The sequence below is a fragment of the Hibiscus syriacus genome, unplaced genomic scaffold (assembly GCF_006381635.1).
Source record: "Hibiscus syriacus cultivar Baekdansim isolate YM2019G1 unplaced genomic scaffold, ASM638163v2 tig00110991_pilon, whole genome shotgun sequence".
Taxonomy (NCBI): Eukaryota; Viridiplantae; Streptophyta; class Magnoliopsida; order Malvales; family Malvaceae; genus Hibiscus; species Hibiscus syriacus.
In genome coordinates, this window is record NW_024062944.1 from 45,435 (window position 1) to 59,277 (window position 13,843).

Here is a 13,843-nt window from a genome sequence, read left to right on the forward strand (position 1 = left end):
ATGACAGGGAAAGAATGGTCCCCAACTCCTTCCCTGACTATAAAACAACAATCAAAAGCCTCAATCCTTCAGCTTTATTACCTGCAGTTGCGTTTCTTTGGGAGGCTCAAAAACAGTGTAAGAGCTTTCAGTATTTTAAATTCTTGAGCTGCTGCTGCTTTGTATTGCTGTAATAATTCTGCTAAAAGGAGGAAAAGTGGGCCATCTTTTTCACACTCTCAGTGTTAAGATTGTATGCTCGTGAGTCTAGAGAACATCTGGGAATGTGTAGCTCTTTTCGCTGCTAGCTGTTGTAAGTGATGCATGGAGATGTTGAAAGGACAGTGAAAATCACAATGTTGGAAGGGGGTGTCGGAGAAAGATGAAAAAGACTGGCAACTGATTCAGCCAATATAATCAGACCAGTGCTCAGATGTTATATCCAGACATCGATGACCAATTAACAATTCTCGGCAGATATGACGAAATTGGATTCGGTATTTATTTACCAATAACTTGTACAAAATAAATTTCCAAAATAGCATGCATCAACATCACACTTGAGATTACTTTTGTACAAGAATCTTTATTCATCAGAATACAAAAGCTAAGCTATATATCAGTTTTCCTCGTCATATCTTTTACAGAATGTATATACCTACTAAAACAATATATTTGTATGTTACAAATGGGTATTTCATATACCCATATCTATATTCTATCATGCCAATGCATAGTCTTTCTCATCTACTCGAACATGGAAGGCACACAAGAATCCACCCCAAAGTAACATCTCAAGAGTTGCTTTCTCTGTTTCCGGTTTGTCATCGTATTGCCTGACCTGTATCCTAACAATTAGGTGTCCACACCCACAAAGCTTGAGGTGTAGATTCTTCATCAAACTACAAAATCATGCAATATAAGGGGATTCCCAAATATGTCCTGCTGGTTTCCTGATTCCATGAAATGGAAGTCCACTGTATCTGGCCCCACTGAAGAAGCCACCCTGTGGTTACCTCTCATATCGGTCTCCCCCGACATGGGAAATACATTATTTTCATGGTTCTGTAAACCAAGAGCAAGTGATACTGGATTGCACGCCACGAAACCACTCAATTCCGTTAGGTCATACATGGTATCACCAGCCATAAGGGTACCATGGCCATGCTGGCCAGGTGAGATTTTTGTATCTGGATAAAAGTTATTACTCTCCATGTTACTCACATGGTTAACCTTTAATTTCATCCCGGTAGATGGACCCATATTTCCTATAGCCGTACTTTGGAACATTGATCTTGATATAGGAATATTCAGCTCTACATCAGTTGTATGATCAGGTTTCAAGTGTTGAACTTGTCCTGGTTGAACATTACTGGTATGAGCATCTTTGGATGTAATGCTCTTGCAATTCTTCTCCCCTATCCTCGGATGCTGAAGAATTTTCACCCGTTGCTTTGGTTGCATTTTCTATGGAAGATCTAAAATTTGAGTCCATTTCACTGAACTCTTCTTTGTACATCTCCTCAATCATTGGCTTCCAAAGTCGCACCCGCGCATTGATGAACCAGTTTGCGACCTGCTCCAAACCAACCATCAGCATATATCCATACAAATGGAAAGAAAAAAATGAATAAATGAACAAAATATTCAACACCGCAACTAATTGAGCTGCTAACTAATATGTACTTCTTCATTTTTAGCAGTAAGTTAGTCCAAAAGTAGATGCCAAACCTAACCATATATGTTAACGATACAAGAAGCAAATTTGACTAATAATAATTTACAGGTCGGATTGTTGCATTTTTCATCTCTGTACCTGGTTTCTGGTTAGACCTGTCTGTTTTGCAAGCATGATTTTCTCCGAATCCTTAGGGTACCTGGTCAAAGCCAAATTCAGCAAAGGTTAATGAACTGAAATTTTTAGCAATAGTACATGAAAATAAGGACCCAAGCACATACGGATGGAGAAAATGTTCAAAAAGCCAAGCACGCAGGAGCGAAACAGAGCCTTCAGGAAGCCCTCTTTGAGCCCTCCAAGCATTTCGCACCACATCAAGTTGCTGAAGTGCCCTTTGTTGTCTGAGCTGATGATCCACATAGCGTAGACGTAGTATTGCTCCTCCTTGATTGTTGGATGAATTATCATTCTCTCCAAGGTTTTTCTGGGTCAATTGAATTTGGCCACTGATTGCATCACGCAAATTGCGGAAGTGGCGAGAAATCGTCTGTAGGGCAAGTGCATTGTATGGTTTAGCTGCCCCACAGTAAGCTACTACATCAAAAGAAGACGCTACAATTTTCATTTGATGGTAATATTTCTTGTATCTACTATCAACCTATAACAAGAACAAGAGCATGATTATAAACTATCTTCAAAACAACTCAATTAATAAGCTTATAAGATAGTTTCAAAATTGTGACAACGGCAGTCACCAAGAAAAGTGAAAGTGAATTCGAACAAGCACAAAAGTGGAAGCTCGTGCTCACCTTATACAGCATGGACAAGAGCTTTGCCTTCTTGTTCTGCAAATCTTGTCGTTCTGCGGGTGATAGCTCAGAAGGCGTGTTAAATGAACCGCTAGGTTTGGATGGCGTCCTATTGGATGATTTTGATTGAGAGCTCACATTCATATCCAAATGAGGATGTTTCAAAGCTTGTTGTACATTAACCACTTCGTTAAGCAACTCTTGAGCCACCTTGAGATATTTGGAGTTCAAAATAGAACTTCCAAAGCCTGGCTGAAATTGATATATATCAGAATACAGCTGTTTATGATTTATTGAGCCCTGAAGGTTAGGAAAAGCATTTGTTCCAAACTCAACATTGTTGTCTCCAAGATAGCCGCATTGCAGGTCATCAGAAGTTTTCAACCCCTTCCTAGTTTTGCTTTCTTCACCAGCACAAGAAATTCTCGTGTTCCCTGAAATTGGAAGATGACCACTAAAGAACGAAGAACAAGCCTGGTCTGGATATGGCAATGAAGGTAAATAAACATCGGATGGCATCTGCGAGATAAGACTGAGAGACAGTCCCTGAGATTGAGTACTCTGATTCCCTGCAACAGGGTTGCATATTGAACTGCTCGTTGTAACGTTTAACTGCCCATAAACCGACCGTAATGCATCACTTGAGGATGGAATGAATGACATTTCATTTCTACCATCCATAGTAGGAATTTGAACACAGTTCTGTATCAACAACGAAGTCCCAGACGGCATCTCCGAGAATTCCCCCATAAAAGAGGCTTAGTTTGGATACGTTGTTGAGAGGGTGGGAAGATGATCCAAGGTAAGTGATTAGATTTTGGTCCCCACTGCAAGTAGTTGATAAATTGTCCTTTCGATATCTAAAACTCAGATAATAAGTCGCCCTAATTAGCTTCCTTATGTTCAGCAACAAAGGAATGATAAAGCATTACCGGTCTCCACAAATTAAATGATTGCTAAAAATAGGCACCTCCTAATAAAACAGTGATCAGCTAACAGATCCTGAACAAACAAATAACACAATAACATGCATCAGAGTTCTTTCAAAGTCCAATTTCATCAACAAATCCAAAGACATGTTCTTAGATAATTTAAATTCTGCCAACGAAGTTAAGGTTCCATAGCATGGAAATGCAGCAACAAGGTCAAATGCTAGCATTCTAAAGCGTTTTAGAGATTAAACATAACGAAAAGCTAAGAAAAATACTGAGGTTAAATATAAATACCCTTCATTAAAACCAACAAGGACGTACACCAAACAGCATATAAATTTAAGCTTCATACTTAAATCTTTTTAAGAAGAAGACCATCCCCTAATTAAATTTATTTTTGCATACTACTATTTTCTTGCATCAATTCCATTAGAGAAACAGCAAAATCATAAGCAGGGCTAAATTCATATTTCTTCACAGGAACAAGAAGCAGATATTCATGGATAACAAAAGGTGAACCATAATCATTTAAGAGCAGTGAATCCTTGTTTTAAAGGGCAAAAAAGGTATAACCTTATAACTTTTTCGTTTTGGCTTTTCAATTTCATTCTCTATCCCATCTCTTCCCATCATCAATTATCAGTCTATCACTATCATCACTCAGTACCCACTGGTACTCAAAACAGAAACATCACAGTCAAACACTAAAGAACAAACTTAACAAAAGCCATAATAAAGAAAATAATCTAAATACCCAGAAGAACCATAGAAACCCCTAAAGCAGAAACTTTGAAGTTACCTCCTTTTCAGCATCAACATGTACCAAGGGGACTAAAGATCATACTCTAAAGATAAAAAAACTTCTTTCAACGTACAACAGTCATCTATAAACTCATCCATTACAAATCTTAGGGAATAAAGCAAAGGAAGAAGAAAATGGGGAAGAATAAATTATGGAGAAAAAGATAGAAAGAAGGTTAAAAGTGAAATACCTGGAAACCCCCCACAGAAAAGTTGTGCCTCAAGGGAGGAGCAAAAAGAAAGAAGCTTGGAAACAATGAGACAAAACACGATCCCAAGAGATAATCCCAAACGTAACCAGCCTTCCTTATCATTTGACACCAACCCAAGAAATATTATTAAATAATCCCCCAACCCCACACCCAATACAAATAGAGAAAATCGTCTCAGTGACCAAAAAAAAGTTATAATATACGATTTTAACCAACTTTTTTTGGATTTGCCAAAATGACCAACAAAATCGCAACGCGAAATAAAAATCGCAACGCGATCCCCAGAATCGCAAATCAGTTTCCAGAATCGCAAATCAGTTTCCAAAATCGCAACGCGATTCTTGAAAATCGCGATGCGATAGTACAAATTCGCATTGCGATTTTCCAAAATCGCAACGCGAATATGAAAATCGCAACGCGAACACATAAATCGCAACGCGTATCCGTAAATCGCAACGTGTATCCGTAAATCGCAACGCGTATGGGTAAATCGCAATGCGTATCCGTATATCGCAACGCGTATCCGTAAATCGCAACGATAATACATAAAATCGCAACGCGTATCCGTAAATCGCAACGCGATATTTAAAGCGCCATTATAATCGCTACGCGTATTTTATTTTCAAATTACAAAAAGAATATTAAGACAAAATCCCGTAATCGCAACTCATAACCTAAAACCTAAAATCACAACTCAGTCCCATCTCCATCTCTCACTCTCTACGGCGAAGAAATCCGTCCCCATCTCCGAAGATTTCCGTCCCCATCTCCGGCGAAATCCCTCACAACCATTCACGGTCAGAAATCCCTCACAATATTCAGAAATGGAAAATCAACCTCCGAGGGTTAGTTTTTTTAATTATTTTTATTTTGAAATGTTTGCATTATTGTAGGTTTCTCATATTGAAACTGATGATAAGTTTACTGGTCATTTCAATAATAGATTAACCATTTCACTTAGATTTCATTTCGCGTTACGATTCTGTCGTTGCGATTTTCATTTCGCGTTGCTATTCTCTCGTTGCGATTTTCAAGTTAGTATTTGTCTTTGTCTTTGTTCTGTCTTTTGGTTGAAGTAATGCAATCCATTCAAGTTTCAATTTGCAGAAGAGTCGCAACGAGATAAATGAAAATCGCAACGAGAGAATGACTGTCGCAACGAGAGAATCGCAACGCGAAATGGAAATCGCAACGAGAGAATCGCAACGCGAAACCAAAATCGCATTGCGATTTTCATTTCGCGTTGCGATTCTCTCGTTGCGATTTTCATTTCGCGTTGCGATTCTCTCGTTGCGATTGTCATCTCGCGTTGCGATTCTCTCGTTGCGATTTTCATTTCAACCAAAAGACAAAACAGTGTTGCAAATTTTAGTTTCAAGAATAAACTACTACTTTTTATGTTTATTGTTTTTGGTATATCTTCACAGTGTAGTTTTTGGTATATCTAACTTGGTATGTTTATTGTTTTTGTAGAAATTTTTTTCGGCTCAATTGACCTTGAGAAATAAAGTCAGCCTGGCCACTACAATTGCAAAGAAGCTTTCACCTGCTCAAAGACAATTGTTTGAGGAAACCTGCTTCGGGCCATGGCTGAGAGTACAGCATCCGGGTGGAGATGCTAATTTGACCCATTTGTGGCTTCAGACCATGACATCAAATCTACCCGACAGTATACAACGTGGTGAGGAAGAGATATGGTTTCATTTTCCACCAGCGTATACTTGCTTTGGGCGGAAGGAGTTCTGCTTAATCACTGGTCTACGATTCGGACACGATGATGTAGGCCGGTACACTCGTCATATCGCCCGCCCATCATGGTTATCCCGGGTTTTTCCGGATGAGTCAATGGAGAAGCCGAACCTACATGTCGACGACCTGAAGAAATTATTAATAAGAAAGCTGGTTTCACTCGGATGGAAGACGTCGATGTTGTCCGAGTATGCCTTCTACTACTTGTGTATGCCGGCTTTTTAGGCAGAGAGGCCAGACAACCTATTCATCGGGAGCTAATAATATTGGTAGAGGACCTGAATGCATGGAATCTGTTTCCGTGGGGTTCGTATATATGGAAAGCTACCTGGACTAAGTTGTCGTCTGCCTTTGATGACCGCAAAAGTTTGCGGGGCGATGGGTCCAAATACACTTTGTCAGGCTTTGTTTGGGCCTTTAAGGTAAGAATTTCTATATAATGTTTCTAAAATTATAATTAATTATTTAACAATTACTAATTTTGTTATTATATTGTTTGTAGATTTGGATATTCGAGGCTTTCCCCAGCATGCGTACATATGCAATAAAAACGTCAAATGATATTCCCAGGGCTATTTCCTGGAAGAGGAAAACTCTGTTGGATTGGGAAGACTTAATACCATATGCCACAATAAATAATGTAAGTTAACACAAATACTTTCATATAATATATAAACAAGTTATTAATAGTAGACGTTTAACTTTGTTTGAGTTTTTATATTTTAGGAGGCCAACATTCCATTACAAAGACTGTCACCCACGGAGGAAGAGCTTGCCACTGATTGGTGGCAAGCTAGTCAGAGTTTTTTTGATGGCACGGATGATGAGCAGCATCCACTTCCTCCAATTCGAGAGCCATCACCTCACCTAGAGCCATCACCCGATCGTGACGACTATACACCTCTAGAACGAGAGCCATCACCTATCCCGTCACATCATCGAGCCTCTTCTCCACCATCACCTCATGATAGGCGACCGGCAAAGATGCCACGACTCCTATCTCCCTGTTCTCCACCTCCACCTCAACGGGATGAGTCAAGGGAGTTACGTGATGAGGTCAATGCCTTGCGTGAGGAGATCGGTACTCTACGCGATAACGATGGTGCATGGCGTGTGGAGGTGTCAACTTTACGTGGTGAGGTTGCCGCTCTACGTGAGATGATAGTATCGTTGCAGAATGAGGTTCATACTCTACGCAACGAGGTAAGTTTAAGATTTTCCATATTTAACTTAATGATAAATTTACTCGTAATTTCACTTAGATTAGCCATTTCACTTAGATTGCTTAGTAAATTTATTCGGTTGCTGCCAATTCTGCTAAACTGTGTATTCTTTAACACTGTGAAATAGTATTTGTCTTTGTTTTGTCTTTTGGTTGAAAGTAAATTTGTTCGGTTGCTGCCAATTCTGCTAAACTGTGTATTCTTTAACACTGTGAAATATATTGTCTTTGTTTTGTCTTTTGGTTGAAAGTAAATTTGTTCGGTTGCTGCCAATTCTGCTAAACTGTGTATTCTTTAACACTGTGAAATAGTATTTGTCTTTGTTTTGTCTTTTGGTTGAAAGTAAATTTGTTCGGTTGCTGCCAATTCTGCTAAACTGTGTATTCTTTAACACTGTGAAATAGTATTTGTCTTTGTTTTGTCTTTTGGTTGAAAGTAAATTTATCCATTCAAGTTTCAATTTGCAGAAGAAGAAATAGTTTACTTTCGCAACACGAAACTTAAAATCGCAACGCGAAATCAAAATCGCAACGCGAAATGAAAATCGCAACGACAGAATCGCAACGCGAAACCAAAATCGCTACGATAAGATCGCAACGCGAAACCAAAATCGCATTGCGATTTTCATTTCGCGTTGCGATTCTTTCGTTGCGATTTCATTTCGCATTGCGATTCTGTCGTTGCGATTTTCATTTCGCGTTGCGATTTTGGTTTCGCGTTGCGATTTTAAGTTTCGTGTTGCGAAAGTAAACTATTTCTTCTTCTGCAAATTGAAACTTGAATGGATTGCATTACTTCAACCAATAGACAAATCAAAGACAAATACTAACTTCAGGGTATTAGTTTGAAACATATTTTTCTTTGTTATCTGATGCATTTTGTGAACTATGATAGAATAATGACTTGGGTGAATACAATGCAAGTTTGAAACATATTTGTCTTTGTTTTCACTGTTTAAATATCATGTCTGTTTATTTACTGATTTTTGTATTTAATTATTTAGCGGCCCGATAGAGTGGATGCTTTACGTCGGGTTATGCTTGCACGACGGAGTTCACGCATCAGACAGCGTGCACGTGCTATTAAGTCTCCGTACACCCCAATAGTGCGAAGACACCGCAAGAAGAAGCCCGACTCGCCTGTCATCCCTCAAGAGTCCACTCCTATCGTTGAAGAGGCCCCCCATATCATTCCTCGAGAGTCCCCTCCCACCGTTCAAGAGGCAACTGTCATCGTTGAAGAGGTCCCTCCCACCATTCCAGAGCCCGATTCACATGGGGTAATATATCGAAGTATTGAGAAACCCCCACCGGTTCCGGACATGATGGATGAGAGTTGGCTCTCGTATGAGTTACCGGCCAGTACCATACCGGTATCTGAAGAGGAGAGGGAACAACTACCGGACACAATTTTGGATAACACCCTTTGGGCTAAGACCGCAGTTGATTTTTATCTACATGAGCGGAGCAAGGGGTGTTTCACTGACATATGCAAGCTCACCGATGATATCTTTTTGTTGCTTGAACGGCCTTGGTGGGGCGTATTATTAGGGGTCGAAGACAATGGCTATTTCGATGGGGGGGTAAGTCTTATATTTTTCTTATATTTCAATTTGATTAATTTTTTTTTAAATTTATGTAAGTCACTAATATATGTCTTTTTTTGTAAAACAGCATATCGATGCGTGGGTGACACGTCTTCTAATAATAAGAAAACTTAAGAAAAATAAAAATATACGATATACAATAATGCCGACGTCTTTTCACGCCGTTCACTTGAAGAATGCACGAGATGAATCATTTGATTTGGGCAATGGACAAGCTAAACTTTATCCTGCATGGTGGGAGGTCGATAAGGTTAGTATTTATTTTAGATTGAGTTTAAAGGTTTTATGAAATAAGTGCGCAAATGAATGAATTATTACTTATGATTGCAGGTGTTTATCCCTGTTTTGGAACGTAAACATTGGATTCTCGTCGAGCTTCAGCTCCCATCCCTTAAGACAATAGTGTATGACAGCATGATAAATTACATATCATTGGCTGATTTAAGAGATGTTATTAAGGGATGGAGCTCTCATTTGGCTAAATTCTTGGATGCGATCAATTATTGGACTCGTTCTGGAAACAAGAAGCCAAAGAAGCTCAATATTACAGTTATTAGAGACGAGACCGCGCCACAACAAACGAGCGGAGCCAGAGGAGATTGTGGTCCTCTCGTATGCTTGGCGTTGGAGCGTTTGACGACGGGAAGCATCAAGTATCTACCTCCCACCGATAGAGATAAAGCTGCAGTAGGCTTGTGGTTTCGGCATTATATGGCTAAATCGATATATACGAGACGCTGCCTACCTGCATCCGCGTTATAAAAATGTCCATAAACAATTGGTAAGTTTATATACTTATAAATGAAAATGTTTGGTTAAGTAATTAGAATTCAATAATTTGCGTAGAAAGTGTTGTTTGAACAAATGTTTGGTTTCTGCAGGTTAATCTCAGAAGTGAACTGCGTGAAAATGATGTCGAGCTGCAAAAGTTGATTCAATAGTTTAATTGATTGTTTTTTGATTGTTTAATTGATTTGTAAAAGTTGATTCAATTTTTGATTGTTTAATTGATTTGTAAAAGATGATTTGTAAAAGTTGATTTGTGTAATTGATGCGAACATAATTCTTATTTGTGCTTGTTTAATTGATTGAAATGTAATGGTTGATTTTGTTGATTTCAATCTGCATTATGTTGAAGGCAAAAATGACTATCGCAATGCGAAATGAAAATCGCAATGCGAAATGAAAATCGCAACGAGAGAATCGCAATGCGAAATGAAAATCGCAATGCGGAAATGAAAATCGCAATGCGTTTATAATTTCGCATTGCGATTATCTCGTTGCGATTTTCATTTCGCATTGCGATTTTCATTTCGCATTGCGATTCTTTCGTTGCGATTTTCATTTCGCATTGCGATTTTCATTTCGCATTGCGATTTTCATTTCGTATTGCGATTTTAATTTCGCATTGCGATTTTCATTTCGCATTGCGATTCTCTCGTTGCGATTTTCATTTCGCATTGCGATTTTCATTTCGCATTGCGATTCTCTCGTTGCGATTTTCATTTCGCATTGCGATTTTCATTTCGCATTGCGATTCTCTCGTTGCGATTTTCATTTCCGCATTGCGATTTTCATGTTGGGATTTTCATTTCGCGTTGCGATTGTATTTTCCGTGTTGCGATAGTCAAATGCATGCCTAATAGTGATAACAACTGAATAACAAGAGTTGGTTAAGTCAAAATGGTTGGCCTGAGTCATTAATTCAACTGAAAATGTTAAAAGTTCACACATAAAATCCACATAATACAACGTTTGCATATGAGCTTTTGATGGCAACGTTTACATAATACACATAAAATGTTAAATGTTAAAACGTTTACATAATACAACTGAATAACAACGTTTACATAATACAAAGTTCACACCATATGAGCTTTGGATTTTGATGAGGATCCATATTTTGGTAGAGGAAAAGATGATTTTGATGGCACTGGTGATCCACATGTCAACCTTGTATGACCACTTTCCTTGCACCGACTACATGTCGATCTCTTCTTCTCTTCACCCTTAGACGGTATACGATCGTGACTTTTTGGTCGGCCAGGTAGCCTTCTGTCCATGGCTGGTGGCAAAACTGTTTGTAAGTCATCTGGTATGTCCCACTCAGAAGGATGTGGAATAGGGTAGACAATCTCGGCATAAGTCTGTCGATAAACTTCTGTAGTGTAGCAATCCATAGCGTATGCGCTTGAATCATCTTGGTTTAAATGAAGAGCAACTTTTATAACATGGCCACACGGATAACCAGATGTTTGCCATTTCATACAACTACACGTCTTTGCATTTAGATCGACTAGCCCATTTAAGTTATTATCCAGTACTTGAAACAAAGTGTTTGAACATGGTTCAACTCTCCATGACGTTGACTTCACAACACGTTTCGTTATCTTTTTTTCAGTCCATGGTGTAACACGATGTTCCAATGTTCCTGTAAATTTAAATAAACAATACTTAGTAAAATATATAAATATGATAAGTTACGAATTCAAAGAAATAATACCTGCATGGTTTCTTTTCTTGTAGTACCACTGTTGAATAGAGGCTCGAAAAAACTCCATTAACATAGTAATGGGTAATTTCCGGGAATGACGACTTAGAGCGTTGATTGATTCTGCACTATTAGACGTCATGAAACCATATCTTGCTCCAAGTTGATGTACTCTTGACCATCTTTCAAACCCGACATCTTCTAGTGTTTGAGCACACTGAGGCAAAACACGTCTTAAACAATTTATATGCTTATTGAAATCCACTTCCCGATAAGCTTTTACAGCCTTCCAGTATGTCCATTTGTGCTTTTTTATACCAGCAGACCTTGATTTTAGATTTCTATACAAATGAACACCACAAAGTCCATGAAAAGCATCTGGGAAACACCTTCTAACAGCGTTGTCAATTGAGTTTGCCCTATCGGATATGATTGTCAGATTGCTAATAGGACCTATGCAATCCCTAAGATGCCCCATAAACCATGTCCATGAATCAGAGGTTTCAGATTTGCCAACCCCGTAAGCTATTGGCAATATCCCATTGTTAGCATCCATGGCTACTGCTAATAAGTTTACTCCAAGGTATCGACCTTTCAAATGTGCTCCGTCAACTATAATAACTGGGCGCATGCAAGTAATAAACGAACGAATCTACAAAATAATACACAAGAAATATAATCATTTAAATGTGAAATGCATGTAACTAACAAAAATGAGTCAACAAAATTATATTGATTTACTAACCGTAGCACCAATGGCGATAAACAGCAACTCAAAGCGTCCATCTCTATCTGTTTTGATATGAGTTACCGACCCAGGATTTTTCAGCTTTAAATTGTGACAATAAGCCGGCAGTTGGGCAAACGATGCTTCTGGCGACCCCCTCAACAATTCCAAGGCATAACATTTGGCTCTCCAAGCTTGAGAATATGATATACTAATCTTGAACCGAGCATTCATGTCAGTCATAATTTCATGTCCCCGATATACCCTGCCATTCAAAAACATTAACTCAGCCAGAAAACCACCCAACACCTTTTTGTTTGCCTGTCTATGGTGAGGAAAAACTTGGGTTCTTGAACATGTATGTTTATCAATAAAAGTCCTAACTTGAAACATTTTGCAATCTTTTATTCTCTTTGCAATCATACGCCACGTACAGTTTTTGTCAATCATACACCTTGTTTCGAAACGATCTTTGCTTGATTTGTTAACTTTTAGTTGATAGCCATCTTCCACACATTTCGTATATAAAGCTATCTTCAAGTCTTCCTTTGTATCAAAACAATCATCTTTCTTGATACGAATAACTTTTGTGTAACAATCAACTGCTTTCTTTATCAACTCTTCTTCCGGTATCTGAAGTAATTCTGGCATATTCCAGTTATACGCCCGTGGCATTTTCTTTTCTTCGGGGACTTTTTCTTCTTCTTTTTCTTCTTCAGGATTATATGAATTACAGAATGGATGTTCAACATGTTCATTCACAGTCGTAACTTCCTCCTCATTATCATCAACATTACATTCTTCGGCAACGGCTGTTTCATCATCAAAATTCGGGTATTGACCAATATCAATATCATTACACGCATGGTCTGTTTCTTCTTCTGAAACATCATCAAAATCCGTGTATTGACCAATATCAAAGTCCGGATATTGACCAAGACCAAATTTCGAATACTGACTAGTACTCACAATTTTTTTCTGTTGGCTCATCATCGTCTAACTGGTCAATACGAAAACCGGAATTTGGTGCTGAAAGTTGATTGGGATTTGGATTAGAGAAAGGTTGTGGGTTTTGAGAAAAACTTAGTTGATTACTACCCGCTACTGACCCAACAATACTACTTCTAGGTTCAACAACATACAATGTAACATCATCTTGTGAAACACTAATGTAAGCAATGAATCGTTCAACATCTTCATTGTCGGTTAACAAATAAACTTTACCATTTCTCTGATAGATAGCCTAAATCCACTTAGGGGCTCTAAATTCAATTTATTTGAAACACGTAGCATTAGAGTTTCATAAGTTAACTTTTGTAAAGACAATTTTAGTTGAAGATTTATGGGTAAAGGCATATATTGTAAAACACCATTAACATTATCCCATGACCCTCCAAAACACAAATCTATCCAAACATGATCAACATTAGATGATTTCATGGTTGTAACTAAACAACGAGATGCGAAACTAAGACCTGTTGCCGGATGGGGAAGGATGTCGTTGGATATAGGAACGGATGTCGCCGGAGAGAGTGATAGATGGAGATGGAATGAGTTGCGATTTAGGGATTTAGTTTATGATTTCAGTGTTATATACCCAAAATTTCAGTGTTGTGATTTACAGATTCTCGTTGCG

General features: G+C 38.4%; 1 pseudogene; it reads right to left on the minus strand.

The window, feature by feature from the left end:
* Nucleotides 1-549: 549 nt before the first annotated feature.
* LOC120149216 lies at nt 550-3,394 on the minus strand (annotated as a pseudogene).
* Between the last annotated feature and the right edge of the window lie 10,449 nt (nt 3,395-13,843).